At 45.8% G+C, this 17,530-nt stretch overlaps 1 protein-coding gene across 2 annotated transcripts in view; it reads left to right on the top strand.

Annotated features, from left to right (window-relative positions):
- LOC129811258 (fibroblast growth factor receptor 3-like) overlaps window positions 1-17,530 on the top strand; it is a 366,746-nt gene that overhangs the window by 78,294 nt on the left and 270,922 nt on the right. The gene's annotated exons all lie outside the window — the stretch shown is intronic.

Genomic DNA, 17,530 nt, shown 5'->3' with positions numbered 1-17,530 from the left:
GTGTGTAACGGTCGTCTTGTGGTGAATGAGCGGACCAAGGCGCAGCGGGTGATGAATACATAATGAATTTAATAAAGAAAAGAATAACGATGACGAAGCACACTTTAGAAATTACAAAATAACAAAACGAACTAAACAGACCTGAACATGAGAACTACATGAAACGAAGAACGCACAAACAGGAAAAACGAACGAGACAGTACCGTGTGGTGCAACAAAACACAGACACAGCGACAATCACCCACAAACAAACAGTGAGAACAGCCAACCTTAATATGGTTCTCATTCAGAGGAAACGTCAAACACCTGCCTCTAATTGAGAACCATATCAGGCAACGCATTTAACCCAACATAGAAACACATAACATAGAATTCCCACCCCAACTCACGCCCTGACCAACTAAACACATACAAAAACAATGGAAAACAGGTCAGGAACGTGACAATGTGACCCATTTCAAGAAAGCAGGCTTATGCCGCACGTCACTACTTCACAGGAGAGGCATGTGAACATATTTCAAATAAAATATGCAAAAATTGGAACGTTGAATTAATTATTTAATTAATTGCAAACTTCTATGCCATCTGTAAATACGTATAAAATTGTTGGTTTAGCCACTGAAAAATACAGGAACCTTCCCGATAGCCATGATTGGCTGAGATAATAGATGGGCTGCCCATGCCGAGAGATGAGTTCAGATTGGTCTGCCATGTAGCACGTTTCTGTCTATAACATGAGTTCGTGTGGATAATTCTGTCTAACACCGCTTTTTATGAAAGATATGAAGAACTAGAAAGGTTTTGCTACTGCTCTAAATATTGCTGCCCTGAAGTTAATAGCGCTATCGACAAAGTTCAGTGGCAAATCGTTGTGATGGACTCTACTTTCTGGAGGATGATCATGCCATGTTGACTATCTCTAACTCTGAACACGAATCAGACAGGAATGAGGAAATCCCTAATTTAGCTAAAACCATAACCCTGTAGGGAGATATACTGGCTGGGGTATACTGAGATATACTGGCTGGGGTAGATATACTGGCTGGGGTAGATATACTGGCTGGGGTATACTGAGATATACTGGCTGGGGTAGATATACTGGCTGGGGTATACTGAGATATACTGACTGGGGTAGATATACTGGCTGGGGTAGATATACTGGCTGGGGTATACTGAGATATACTGGCTGGGGTAGATATACTGGCTGGGGTATACTGAGATATACTGGCTGGGGTAGATATACTGGCTGGGGTAGATATACTGGCTGGGGTATACTGAGATATACTGGCTGGGGTAGATATACTGGCTGGGGTATACTGAGATATACTGGCTGGGGTATACTGAGATATACTGGCTGGGGTAGATATACTGGCTGGGGTATACTGAGATATACTGACTGGGGTAGATATACTGGCTGGGGTATACTGAGATATACTGACTGGGGTAGATATACTGACTGGGGTATACTGAGATATACTGGCTGGGGTAGATATACTGGCTGGGGTATACTGAGATATACTGGCTGGGGTATACTGATATATACTGGCTGGGGTAGATATACTGGCTGGGGTATACTGAGATATACTGGCTGGGGTAGATATACTGACTGGGGTATACTGAGATATACTGGCTGGGGTATACTGAGATATACTGGCTGGGGTATACTGAGATATACTGGCTGGGGTAGATATACTGGCTGGGGTATACTGAGATATACTGGCTGGGGTAGATATACTGGCTGGGGTATACTGAGATATACTGGCTGGGGTAGATATACTGACTGGGGTATACTGAGATATACTGGCTGGGGTAGATATACTGACTGGGGTATACTGAGATATACTGGCTGGGGTAGATATACTGACTGGGGTATACTGAGATATACTGCCTGGGGTATACTGAGATATACTGGCTGGGGTATACTGAGATATACTGACTGGGGTAGATATACTGGCTGGGGTATACTGAGATATACTGGCTGGGGTAGATATACTGACTGGGGTATACTGAGATATACTGGCTGGGGTATACTGAGATATACTGGCTGGGGTATACTGAGATATACTGGCTGGGGTAGATATACTGGCTGGGGTATACTGAGATATACTGGCTGGGGTATACTGAGATATACTGACTGGGGTATACTGAGATATACTGGCTGGGGTATACTGAGATATACTGGCTGGGGTAGATATACTGGCTGGGGTAGATATACTGGCTGGGGTATACTGAGAGATACTGACTGGGGTATACTGAGATATACTGGCTGGGGTAGATATACTGGCTGGGGTAGGTATACTGGCTGGGGTATACTGAGATATACTGGCTGGGGTAGATATACTGGCTGGGGTATACTGAGATATACTGACTGGGGTAGATATACTGATTGGGGTATACTGAGATATACTGGCTGGGGTATACTGAGATATACTGGCTGGGGTAGATATACTGGCTGGGGTAGATATACTGGCTGGGGTATACTGAGAGATACTGACTGGGGTATACTGAGATATACTGGCTGGGGTAGATATACTGGCTGGGGTAGATATACTGGCTGGGGTATACTGAGATATACTGGCTGGGGTAGATATACTGGCTGGGGTATACTGAGATATACTGACTGGGGTAGATATACTGGCTGGGGTAGATATACTGGCTGGGGTATACTGAGATATACTGGCTGGGGTATACAGAGATATACTGGCTGGGGTAGATATACTGGCTGGGGTATACTGAGATATACTGGCTGGGGTATACTGAGATATACTGGCTGGGGTATACTGAGATATACTGGCTGGGGTAGATATACTGACTGGGGTATACTGAGATATACTGGCTGGGGTAGATATACTGACTGGGGTATACTGAGATATACTGGCTGGGGTAGATATACTGGCTGGGGTATACTGAGATATACTGGCTGGGGTAGATATACTGGCTGGGGTAGATATACTGGCTGGGGTATACTGAGATATACTGACTGGGGTAGATATACTGGCTGGGGTAGATATACTGGCTGGGGTATACTGAGATATACTGACTGGGGTAGATATACTGACTGGGGTATACTGAGATATACTGGCTGGGGTATACTGAGATATACTGGCTGGGGTATACTGAGATATACTGGCTGGGGTATACTGAGATATACTGGCTGGGGTATACTGAGATATACTGACTGGGGTAGAAATACTGACTGGGGTATACTGAGATATACTGGCTGGGGTATACTGAGATATACTGGCTGGGGTAGATATACTGGCTGGGGTATACTGAGATATACTGGCTGGGGTATACTGAGATATACTGACTGGGGTAGATCTACTGACTGGGGTATACTGAGATATACTGGCTGGGGTAGATATACTGGCTGGGGTAGATATACTGACTGGGGTATACTGAGATATACTGGCTGGGGTAGATATACTGGCTGGGGTATACTGAGATATACTGGCTGGGGTAGATATACTGGCTGGGGTATACTGAGATATACTGGCTGGGGTAGATATACTGGCTGGGGTAGATATACTGGCTGGGGTATACTGAGATATACTGGCTGGGGTAGATATACTGGCTGGGGTATACTGAGATATACTGACTGGGGTATACTGAGAAATACTGGCTGGGGTAGATATACTGGCTGGGGTAGATATACTGGCTGGGGTATACTGAGATATACTGGCTGGGGTATACTGAGATATACTGGCTGGGGTATACTGAGATATACTGGCTGGGGTAGATATACTGACTGGGGTAGATATACTGGCTGGGGTATACTGAGATATACTGGCTGGGGTATACTGAGATATACTGGCTGGGGTATACTGAGATATACTGGCTGGGGTATACTGAGATATACTGGCTGGGGTATACTGAGATATACTGGCTGGGGTATACTGAGATATACTGACTGGGGTAGATCTACTGACTGGGGTATACTGAGATATACTGGCTGGGGTAGATATACTGGCTGGGGTAGATATACTGACTGGGGTATACTGAGATATACTGGCTGGGGTATACTGAGATATACTGGCTGGGGTAGATATACTGGCTGGGGTAGATATACTGACTGGGATATACTGAGATATACTGGCTGGGGTATACTGAGATATACTGACTGGGGTATACTGAGATATACTGGCTGGGGTAGATATACTGGCTGGGGTAGATATACTGGCTGGGGTATACTGAGATATACTGGCTGGGGTATACTGAGATATACTGGCTGGGGTATACTGAGATATACTGGCTGGGGTAGATATACTGACTGGGGTAGATATACTGGCTGGGGTATACTGAGATATACTGGCTGGGGTATACTGAGATATACTGGCTGGGGTATACTGAGATATACTGACTGGGGTATACTGAGATATACTGGCTGGGGTAGATATACTGGCTGGGGTAGATATACTGGCTGGGGTATACTGAGATATACTGGCTGGGGTATACTGAGATATACTGGCTGGGGTATACTGAGATATACTGGCTGGGGTAGATATACTGACTGGGGTAGATATACTGGCTGGGGTATACTGAGATATACTGGCTGGGGTATACTGAGATATACTGGCTGGGGTATACTGAGATATACTGGCTGGGGTATACTGAGATATACTGGCTGGGGTATACTGAGATATACTGGCTGGGGTATACTGAGATATACTGACTGGGGTAGATATACTGACTGGGGTATACTGAGATATACTGGCTGGGGTAGATATACTGGCTGGGGTAGATATACTGACTGGGGTATACTGAGATATACTGGCTGGGGTATACTGAGATATACTGGCTGGGGTAGATATACTGGCTGGGGTAGATATACTGGCTGGGGTATACTGAGATATACTGGCTGGGGTAGATATACTGGCTGGGGTATACTGAGATATACTGGCTGGGGTATACTGAGATATACTGGCTGGGGTAGATATACTGGCTGGGGTATACTGAGATATACTGGCTGGGGTATACTGAGATATACTGGCTGGGGTATACTGAGATATACTGGCTGGGGTAGATATACTGACTGGGGTAGATATACTGGCTGGGGTATACTGAGATATACTGGCTGGGGTATACTGAGATATACTGGCTGGGGTATACTGAGATATACTGGCTGGGGTATACTGAGATATACTGGCTGGGGTATACTGAGATATACTGGCTGGGGTATACTGAGATATACTGGCTGGGGTATACTGAGATATACTGGCTGGGGTATACTGAGATATACTGGCTGGGGTAGATATACTGACTGGGGTATACTGAGATATACTGTCTGGGGTATACTGAGATATACTGGCTGGGGTAGATATACTGGCTGGGGTAGATATACTGACTGGGGTAGATATACTGGCTGGGGTATACTGAGATATACTGGCTGGGGTATACTGAGATATACTGACTGGGGTAGATATACTGGCTGGGGTATACTGAGATATACTGGCTGGGGTATACTGAGATATACTGGCTGGGGTATACTGAGATATACTGGCTGGGGTATACTGAGATATACTGGCTGGGGTATACTGAGATATACTGGCTGGGGTATACTGAGATATACTGGCTGGGGTATACTGAGATATACTGGCTGGGGTATACTGAGATATACTGGCTGGGGTATACTGAGATATACTGGCTGGGGTAGATATACTGACTGGGGTATACTGAGATATACTGTCTGGGGTATACTGAGATATACTGGCTGGGGTAGATATACTGGCTGGGGTAGATATACTGACTGGGGTAGATATACTGGCTGGGGTATACTGAGATATACTGGCTGTGGTATACTGAGATATACTGCCTGGGGTAGATATACTGGCTGGGGTATACTGAGATATACTGGCTGGGGTATACTGAGATATACTGGCTGGGGTATACTGAGATATACTGGCTGGGGTAGATATACTGACTGGGGTATACTGAGATATACTGGCTGGGGTAGATATACTGACTGGGGTATACTGAGATATACTGGCTGGGGTATACTGACATATACTGGCTGGGGTAGATATACTGGCTGGGGTATACTGAGATATACTGGCTGGGGTAGATATACTGGCTGGGGTATACTGAGATATACTGACTGGGGTATACTGAGATATACTGGCTGGGGTAGATATACTGACTGGGGTATACTGAGATATACTGGCTGGGGTAGATATACTGACTGGGGTATACTGAGATATACTGGCTGGGGTATACTGAGATATACTGGCTGGGGTAGATATACTGGCTGGGGTATACTGAGATATACTGGCTGGGGTAGATATACTGGCTGGGGTATACTGAGATATACTGACTGGGGTATACTGAGATATACTGGCTGGGGTATACTGAGATATACTGGCTGGGGTATACTGAGATATACTGGCTGGGGTAGATATACTGGCTGGGGTATACTGAGATATACTGGCTGGGGTATACTGAGATATACTGGCTGGGGTATACTGAGATATACTGGCTGGGGTAGATATACTGACTGGGGTATACTGAGATATACTGGCTGGGGTAGATATACTGGCTGGGGTATACTGAGATATACTGGCTGGGGTATACTGAGATATACTGGCTGGGGTAGATATACTGGCTGGGGTATACTGAGATATACTGACTGGGGTATACTGAGATATACTGGCTGGGGTAGATATACTGACTGGGGTATACTGAGATATACTGGCTGGGGTAGATATACTGACTGGGGTATACTGAGATATACTGGCTGGGGTATACTGACATATACTGGCTGGGGTAGATATACTGGCTGGGGTATACTGAGATATACTGGCTGGGGTAGATATACTGGCTGGGGTATACTGAGATATACTGACTGGGGTATACTGAGATATACTGGCTGGGGTATACTGAGATATACTGGCTGGGGTATACTGAGATATATTGGCTGGGGTAGATATACTGGCTGGGGTATACTGAGATATACTGGCTGGGGTAGATATACTGGCTGGGGTATACTGAGATATACTGACTGGGGTAGATATACTGGCTGGGGTATACTGAGATATACTGTCTGGGGTATACTGAGATATACTGGCTGGGGTAGATATACTGGCTGGGGTATACTGAGATATACTGACTGGGGTATACTGAGATATACTGGCTGGGGTAGATATACTGGCTGGGGTATACTGAGATATACTGACTGGGGTATACTGAGATATACTGGCTGGGGTAGATATACTGGCTGGGGTATACTGAGATATACTGGCTGGGGTAGAGAATACTGTCTGGGGTATACTGAGATATACTGGCTGGGGTAGATATACTGACTGGGGTATACTGAGATATACTGGCTGGGGTAGATATACTGACTGGGGTATACTGAGATATACTGGCTGAGGTATACTGAGATATACTGGCTGGGGTAGATATACTGACTGGGGTATACTGAGATATACTGGCTGGGGTATACTGAGATATACTGGCTGGGGTATACTGAGATATACTGACTGGGGTAGATATACTGGCTGGGGTATACTGAGATATACTGGCTGGGGTAGATATACTGACTGGGGTATACTGAGATATACTGGCTGGGGTATACTGAGATATACTGGCTGGGGTATACTGAGATATACTGGCTGGGGTAGATATACTGGCTGGGGTATACTGAGATATACTGGCTGGGGTATACTGAGATATACTGACTGGGGTATACTGAGATATACTGGCTGGGGTATACTGAGATATACTGGCTGGGGTATACTGAGATATACTGGCTGGGGTAGATATACTGGCTGGGGTATACTGAGATATACTGGCTGGGGTATACTGAGATATACTGACTGGGGTAGATATACTGATTGGGGTATACTGAGATATACTGGCTGGGGTATACTGAGATATACTGGCTGGGGTAGATATACTGGCTGGGGTATACTGAGAGATACTGACTGGGGTATACTGAGATATACTGGCTGGGGTAGATATACTGGCTGGGGTAGATATACTGGCTGGGGTATACTGAGATATACTGGCTGGGGTAGATATACTGGCTGGGGTATACTGAGATATACTGACTGGGGTAGATATACTGGCTGGGGTAGATATACTGGCTGGGGTATACTGAGATATACTGGCTGGGGTATACTGAGATATACTGGCTGGGGTAGATATACTGGCTGGGGTATACTGAGATATACTGGCTGGGGTATACTGAGATATACTGGCTGGGGTATACTGAGATATACTGGCTGGGGTAGATATACTGACTGGGGTATACTGAGATATACTGGCTGGGGTAGATATACTGACTGGGGTATACTGAGATATACTGGCTGGGGTAGATATACTGGCTGGGGTATACTGAGATATACTGGCTGGGGTAGATATACTGGCTGGGGTAGATATACTGGCTGGGGTATACTGAGATATACTGGCTGGGGTATACAGAGATATACTGGCTGGGGTAGATATACTGGCTGGGGTATACTGAGATATACTGGCTGGGGTATACTGAGATATACTGGCTGGGGTATACTGAGATATACTGGCTGGGGTAGATATACTGACTGGGGTATACTGAGATATACTGGCTGGGGTAGATATACTGACTGGGGTATACTGAGATATACTGGCTGGGGTATACTGAGATATACTGACTGGGGTATACTGAGATATACTGGCTGGGGAAGATATACTGGCTGGGGTAGATATACTGGCTGGGGTATACTGAGATATACTGGCTGGGGTATACTGAGATATACTGGCTGGGGTATACTGAGATATACTGGCTGGGGTATACTGAGATATACTGGCTGGGGTAGATATACTGACTGGGGTAGATATACTGGCTGGGGTTTACTGAGATATACTGGCTGGGGTATACTGAGATATACTGGCTGGGGTATACTGAGATATACTGGCTGGGGTATACTGAGATATACTGGCTGGGGTATACTGAGATATACTGGCTGGGGTATACTGAGATATACTGACTGGGGTAGATCTACTGACTGGGGTATACTGAGATATACTGGCTGGGGTATACTGAGATATACTGGCTGGGGTAGATATACTGGCTGGGGTAGATATACTGGCTGGGGTATACTGAGATATACTGGCTGGGGTAGATATACTGGCTGGGGTATACTGAGATATACTGGCTGGGGTATACTGAGATATACTGGCTGGGGTAGATATACTGGCTGGGGTAGATATACTGACTGGGATATACTGAGATATACTGGCTGGGGTATACTGAGATATACTGACTGGGGTATACTGAGATATACTGGCTGGGGTAGATATACTGGCTGGGGTAGATATACTGGCTGGGGTATACTGAGATATACTGGCTGGGGTATACTGAGATATACTGGCTGGGGTATACTGAGATATACTGGCTGGGGTAGATATACTGACTGGGGTAGATATACTGGCTGGGGTATACTGAGATATACTGGCTGGGGTATACTGAGATATACTGGCTGGGGTATACTGAGATATACTGGCTGGGGTATACTGAGATATACTGGCTGGGGTATACTGAGATATACTGGCTGGGGTATACTGAGATATACTGGCTGGGGTAGATATACTGACTGGGGTATACTGAGATATACTGGCTGGGGTATACTGAGATATACTGGCTGGGGTAGATATACTGGCTGGGGTAGATATACTGGCTGGGGTATACTGAGATATACTGGCTGGGGTAGATATACTGGCTGGGGTATACTGAGATATACTGGCTGGGGTATACTGAGATATACTGGCTGGGGTAGATATACTGGCTGGGGTAGATATACTGACTGGGGTATACTGAGATATACTGGCTGGGGTATACTGAGATATACTGGCTGGGGTATACTGAGATATACTGGCTGGGGTAGATATACTGGCTGGGGTAGATATACTGGCTGGGGTATACTGAGATATACTGGCTGGGGTATACTGAGATATACTGGCTGGGGTATACTGAGATATACTGGCTGGGGTAGATATACTGACTGGGGTAGATATACTGGCTGGGGTATACTGAGATATACTGGCTGGGGTATACTGAGATATACTGGCTGGGGTATACTGAGATATACTGGCTGGGGTATACTGAGATATACTGGCTGGGGTATACTGAGATATACTGGCTGGGGTATACTGAGATATACTGGCTGGGGTATACTGAGATATACTGGCTGGGGTAGATATACTGACTGGGGTATACTGAGATATACTGGCTGGGGTATACTGAGATATACTGGCTGGGGTAGATATACTGGCTGGGGTAGATATACTGACTGGGGTAGATATACTGGCTGGGGTATACTGAGATATACTGGCTGGGGTATACTGAGATATACTGGCTGGGGTAGATATACTGGCTGGGGTATACTGAGATATACTGGCTGGGGTATACTGAGATATACTGGCTGGGGTATACTGAGATATACTGGCTGGGGTAGATATACTGGCTGGGGTATACTGAGATATACTGGCTGGGGTAGATATACTGACTGGGGTATACTGAGATATACTGGCTGGGGTATACTGAGATATACTGGCTGGGGTAGATATACTGGCTGGGGTAGATATACTGACTGGGGTATACTGAGATATACTGGCTGGGGTAGATATACTGGCTGGGGTATACTGAGATATACTGGCTGGGGTATACTGAGATATACTGGCTGGGGTAGATATACTGGCTGGGGTATACTGAGATATACTGGCTGGGGTATACTGAGATATACTGGCTGGGGTAGATATACTGACTGGGGTATACTGAGATATACTGGCTGGGGTAGATATACTGACTGGGGTATACTGAGATATACTGGCTGGGGTATACTGACATATACTGGCTGGGGTAGATATACTGGCTGGGGTATACTGAGATATACTGGCTGGGGTAGATATACTGGCTGGGGTATACTGAGATATACTGACTGGGGTATACTGAGATATACTGGCTGGGGTATACTGAGATATACTGGCTGGGGTATACTGAGATATACTGGCTGGGGTAGATATACTGGCTGGGGTATACTGAGATATACTGGCTGGGGTAGATATACTGGCTGGGGTATACTGAGATATACTGGCTGGGGTAGATATACTGGCTGGGGTATACTGAGATATACTGTCTGGGGTATACTGAGATATACTGGCTGGGGTAGATATACTGGCTGGGGTATACTGAGATATACTGACTGGGGTATACTGAGATATACTGGCTGGGGTAGATATACTGGCTGGGGTATACTGAGATATACTGACTGGGGTATACTGAGATATACTGGCTGGGGTAGATATACTGGCTGGGGTATACTGAGATATACTGGCTGGGGTAGAGTATACTGGCTGGGGTATACTGAGATATACTGGCTGGGGTAGATATACTGACTGGGGTATACTGAGATATACTGGCTGGGGTAGATATACTGACTGGGGTATACTGAGATATACTGGCTGGGGTATACTGAGATATACTGGCTGGGGTAGATATACTGGCTGGGGTATACTGAGATATACTGGCTGGGGTATACTGAGATATACTGGCTGGGGTATACTGAGATATACTGGCTGGGGTAGATATACTGGCTGGGGTATACTGAGATATACTGGCTGGGGTAGATATACTGACTGGGGTATACTGAGATATACTGGCTGGGGTATACTGAGATATACTGGCTGGGGTATACTGAGATATACTGGCTGGGGTAGATATACTGGCTGGGGTATACTGAGATATACTGGCTGGGGTATACTGAGATATACTGACTGGGGTATACTGAGATATACTGGCTGGGGTATACTGAGATATACTGGCTGGGGTATACTGAGATATACTGGCTGGGGTAGATATACTGGCTGGGGTATACTGAGATATACTGGCTGGGGTATACTGAGATATACTGGCTGGGGTAGATATACTGATGGGGTAGATATACTGGCTGGGGTATACTGAGATATACTGGCTGGGGTAGATATACTGGCTGGGGTATACTGAGATATACTGGCTGGGGTATACTGAGATATACTGGCTGGGGTAGATATACTGGCTGGGGTAGATATACTGGCTGGGGTATACTGAGATATACTGGCTGGGGTAGATATACTGGCTGGGGTATACTGAGATATACTGACTGGGGTAGATATACTGGCTGGGGTAGATATACTGGCTGGGGTATACTGAGATATACTGGCTGGGGTATACTGAGATATACTGGCTGGGGTAGATATACTGGCTGGGGTATACTGAGATATACTGGCTGGGGTATACTGAGATATACTGGCTGGGGTATACTGAGATATACTGGCTGGGGTAGATATACTGACTGGGGTATACTGAGATATACTGGCTGGGGTAGATATACTGGCTGGGGTATACTGAGATATACTGGCTGGGGTAGATATACTGGCTGGGGTATACTGAGATATACTGGCTGGGGTAGATATACTGGCTGGGGTAGATATACTGGCTGGGGTATACTGAGATATACTGGCTGGGGTATACTGAGATATACTGGCTGGGGTAGATATACTGGCTGGGGTATACTGAGATATACTGGCTGGGGTATACTGAGATATACTGGCTGGGGTATACTGAGATATACTGGCTGGGGTAGATATACTGACTGGGGTATACTGAGATATACTGGCTGGGGTAGATATACTGACTGGGGTATACTGAGATATACTGGCTGGGGTATACTGAGATATACTGACTGGGGTATACTGAGATATACTGGCTGGGGTAGATATACTGGCTGGGGTAGATATACTGGCTGGGGTATACTGAGATATACTGGCTGGGGTATACTGAGATATACTGGCTGGGGTATACTGAGATATACTGGCTGGGGTATACTGAGATATACTGGCTGGGGTAGATATACTGACTGGGGTAGATATACTGGCTGGGGTATACTGAGATATACTGGCTGGGGTATACTGAGATATACTGGCTGGGGTATACTGAGATATACTGGCTGGGGTATACTGAGATATACTGGCTGGGGTATACTGAGATATACTGGCTGGGGTATACTGAGATATACTGGCTGGGGTAGATATACTGACTGGGGTATACTGAGATATACTGGCTGGGGTATACTGAGATATACTGGCTGGGGTAGATATACTGGCTGGGGTAGATATACTGGCTGGGGTATACTGAGATATACTGGCTGGGGTAGATATACTGGCTGGGGTATACTGAGATATACTGGCTGGGGTATACTGAGATATACTGGCTGGGGTAGATATACTGGCTGGGGTAGATATACTGACTGGGGTATACTGAGATATACTGGCTGGGGTATACTGAGATATACTGGCTGGGGTATACTGAGATATACTGGCTGGGGTAGATATACTGGCTGGGGTAGATATACTGGCTGGGGTATACTGAGATATACTGGCTGGGGTATACTGAGATATACTGGCTGGGGTATACTGAGATATACTGGCTGGGGTAGATATACTGACTGGGGTAGATATACTGGCTGGGGTATACTGAGATATACTGGCTGGGGTATACTGAGATATACTGGCTGGGGTATACTGAGATATACTGGCTGGGGTATACTGAGATATACTGGCTGGGGTATACTGAGATATACTGGCTGGGGTATACTGAGATATACTGGCTGGGGTATACTGAGATATACTGGCTGGGGTAGATATACTGACTGGGGTATACTGAGATATACTGGCTGGGGTATACTGAGATATACTGGCTGGGGTAGATATACTGGCTGGGGTAGATATACTGACTGGGGTAGATATACTGGCTGGGGTATACTGAGATATACTGGCTGGGGTATACTGAGATATACTGGCTGGGGTAGATATACTGGCTGGGGTATACTGAGATATACTGGCTGGGGTATACTGAGATATACTGGCTGGGGTATACTGAGATATACTGGCTGGGGTAGATATACTGACTGGGGTATACTGAGATATACTGGCTGGGGTAGATATACTGACTGGGGTATACTGAGATATACTGGCTGGGGTATACTGAGATATACTGGCTGGGGTAGATATACTGGCTGGGGTAGATATACTGACTGGGATATACTGAGATATACTGGCTGGGGTATACTGAGATATACTGGCTGGGGTATACTGAGATATACTGGCTGGGGTAGATATACTGGCTGGGGTAGATATACTGGCTGGGGTATACTGAGATATACTGGCTGGGGTATACTGAGATATACTGGCTGGGGTATACTGAGATATACTGGCTGGGGTAGATATACTGACTGGGGTAGATATACTGGCTGGGGTATACTGAGATATACTGGCTGGGGTATACTGAGATATACTGGCTGGGGTATACTGAGATATACTGGCTGGGGTATACTGAGATATACTGGCTGGGGTATACTGAGATATACTGGCTGGGGTATACTGAGATATACTGGCTGGGGTATACTGAGATATACTGGCTGGGGTATACTGAGATATACTGGCTGGGGTAGATATACTGACTGGGGTATACTGAGATATACTGTCTGGGGTATACTGAGATATACTGGCTGGGGTAGATATACTGGCTGGGGTAGATATACTGACTGGGGTAGATATACTGGCTGGGGTATACTGAGATATACTGGCTGGGGTATACTGAGATATACTGACTGGGGTAGATATACTGGCTGGGGTATACTGAGATATACTGGCTGGGGTATACTGAGATATACTGGCTGGGGTATACTGAGATATACTGGCTGGGGTAGATATACTGACTGGGGTATACTGAGATATACTGGCTGGGGTAGATATACTGACTGGGGTATACTGAGATATACTGGCTGGGGTATACTGACATATACTGGCTGGGGTAGATATACTGGCTGGGGTATACTGAGATATACTGGCTGGGGTAGATATACTGGCTGGGGTATACTGAGATATACTGACTGGGGTATACTGAGATATACTGGCTGGGGTATACTGAGATATACTGGCTGGGGTATACTGAGATATACTGGCTGGGGTAGATATACTGGCTGGGGTATACTGAGATATACTGGCTGGGGTATACTGAGATATACTGGCTGGGGTATACTGAGATATACTGGCTGGGGTAGATATACTGACTGGGGTATACTGAGATATACTGGCTGGGGTAGATATACTGGCTGGGGTATACTGAGATATACTGGCTGGGGTATACTGAGATATACTGGCTGGGGTAGATATACTGGCTGGGGTATACTGAGATATACTGGCTGGGGTAGATATACTGGCTGGGGTATACTGAGATATACTGACTGGGGTAGATATACTGACTGGGGTATACTGAGATATACTGTCTGGGGTATACTGAGATATACTGACTGGGGTAGATATACTGGCTGGGGTATACTGAGATATACTGGCTGGGGTATACTGAGATATACTGGCTGGGGTATACTGAGATATACTGGCTGGGGTAGATATACTGACTGGGGTATACTGAGATATACTGGCTGGGGTATACTGAGATATACTGACTGGGGTAGATATACTGGCTGGGGTATACTGAGATATACTGGCTGGGGTATACTGAGATATACTGGCTGGGGTATACTGAGATATACTGGCTGGGGTAGATATACTGACTGGGGTAGATATACTGACTGGGGTATACTGAGATATACTGGCTGGGGTATACTGAGATATACTGGCTGGGGTATACTGAGATATACTGGCTGGGGTAGATATACTGACTGGGGTATACTGAGATATACTGGCTGGGGTATACTGAGATATACTGGCTGGGGTATACTGAGATATACTGGCTGGGGTAGATATACTGGCTGGGGTATACTGAGATATACTGGCTGGGGTATACTGAGATATACTGGCTGGGGTATACTGAGATATACTGGCTGGGGTAGATATACTGACTGGGGTATACTGAGATATACTGGCTGGGGTAGATATACTGACTGGGGTATACTGAGATATACTGGCTGGGGTATACTGAGATATACTGGCTGGGGTAGATATACTGGCTGGGGTATACTGAGATATACTGGCTGGGGTAGATATACTGGCTGGGGTATACTGAGATATACTGACTGGGGTATACTGAGATATACTGGCTGGGGTATACTGAGATATACTGGCTGGGGTATACTGAGATATACTGGCTGGGGTAGATATACTGGCTGGGGTATACTGAGATATACTGGCTGGGGTATACTGAGATATACTGGCTGGGGTATACTGAGATATACTGGCTGGGGTAGATATACTGACTGGGGTATACTGAGATATACTGGCTGGGGTAGATATACTGGCTGGGGTATACTGAGATATACTGGCTGGGGTATACTGAGATATACTGGCTGGGGTAGATATACTGGCTGGGGTATACTGAGATATACTGGCTGGGGTAGATATACTGACTGGGGTATACTGAGATATACTGGCTGGGGTAGATATACTGACTGGGGTATACTGAGATATACTGGCTGGGGTATACTGAGATATACTGACTGGGGTATACTGAGATATACTGGCTGGGGTATACTGAGATATACTGACTGGGGTATACTGAGATATACTGACTGGGGTAGATATACTGGCTGGGGTATACTGAGATATACTGGCTGGGGTATACTGAGATATACTGGCTGGGGTAGATATACTGACTGGGGTATACTGAGATATACTGCTGGGGTATACTGAGATATACTGGCTGGGGTAGATATACTGGCTGGGGTAGATATACTGACTGGGGTAGATATACTGGCTGGGGTATACTGAGATATACTGGCTGGGGTATACTGAGATATACTGACTGGGGTAGATATACTGGCTGGGGTATACTGAGATATACTGGCTGGGGTATACTGAGATATACTGGCTGGGGTAGATATACTGACTGGGGTATACTGAGATATACTGGCTGGGGTAGATATACTGACTGGGGTATACTGAGATATACTGGCTGGGGTATACTGAGATATACTGGCTGGGGTAGATATACTGGCTGGGGTATACTGAGATATACTGGCTGGGGTAGATATACTGGCTGGGGTATACTGAGATATACTGACTGGGGTATACTGAGATATACTGGCTGGGGTATACTGAGATATACTGGCTGGGGTATACTGAGATATACTGGCTGGGGTATACTGAGATATACTGGCTGGGGTAGATATACTGACTGGGGTATACTGAGATATACTGGCTGGGGTAGATATACTGACTGGGGTATACTGAGATATACTGTCTGGGGTATACTGAGATATACTGACTGGGGTAGATATACTGGCTGGGGTATACTGAGATATACTGGCTGGGGTATACTGAGATATACTGGCTGGGGTATACTGAGATATACTGGCTGGGGTAGATATACTGGCTGGGGTATACTGAGATATACTGGCTGGGGTAGATATACTGGCTGGGGTAGATATACTGGCTGGGGTATACTGAGATATACTGACTGGGGTAGATATACTGACTGGGGTATACTGAGATATACTGGCTGGGGTATACTGAGATATACTGGCTGGGGTATACTGAGATATACTGGCTGGGGTAGATA

Source organism: Salvelinus fontinalis, chromosome 15 (genome assembly GCF_029448725.1).
Source record: "Salvelinus fontinalis isolate EN_2023a chromosome 15, ASM2944872v1, whole genome shotgun sequence".
NCBI lineage: Eukaryota > Metazoa > Chordata > Actinopteri > Salmoniformes > Salmonidae > Salvelinus > Salvelinus fontinalis.
The sequence above is the reverse complement of the archived record's forward strand: the minus strand, read 5'-3'. Positions and strand labels throughout refer to the sequence as shown.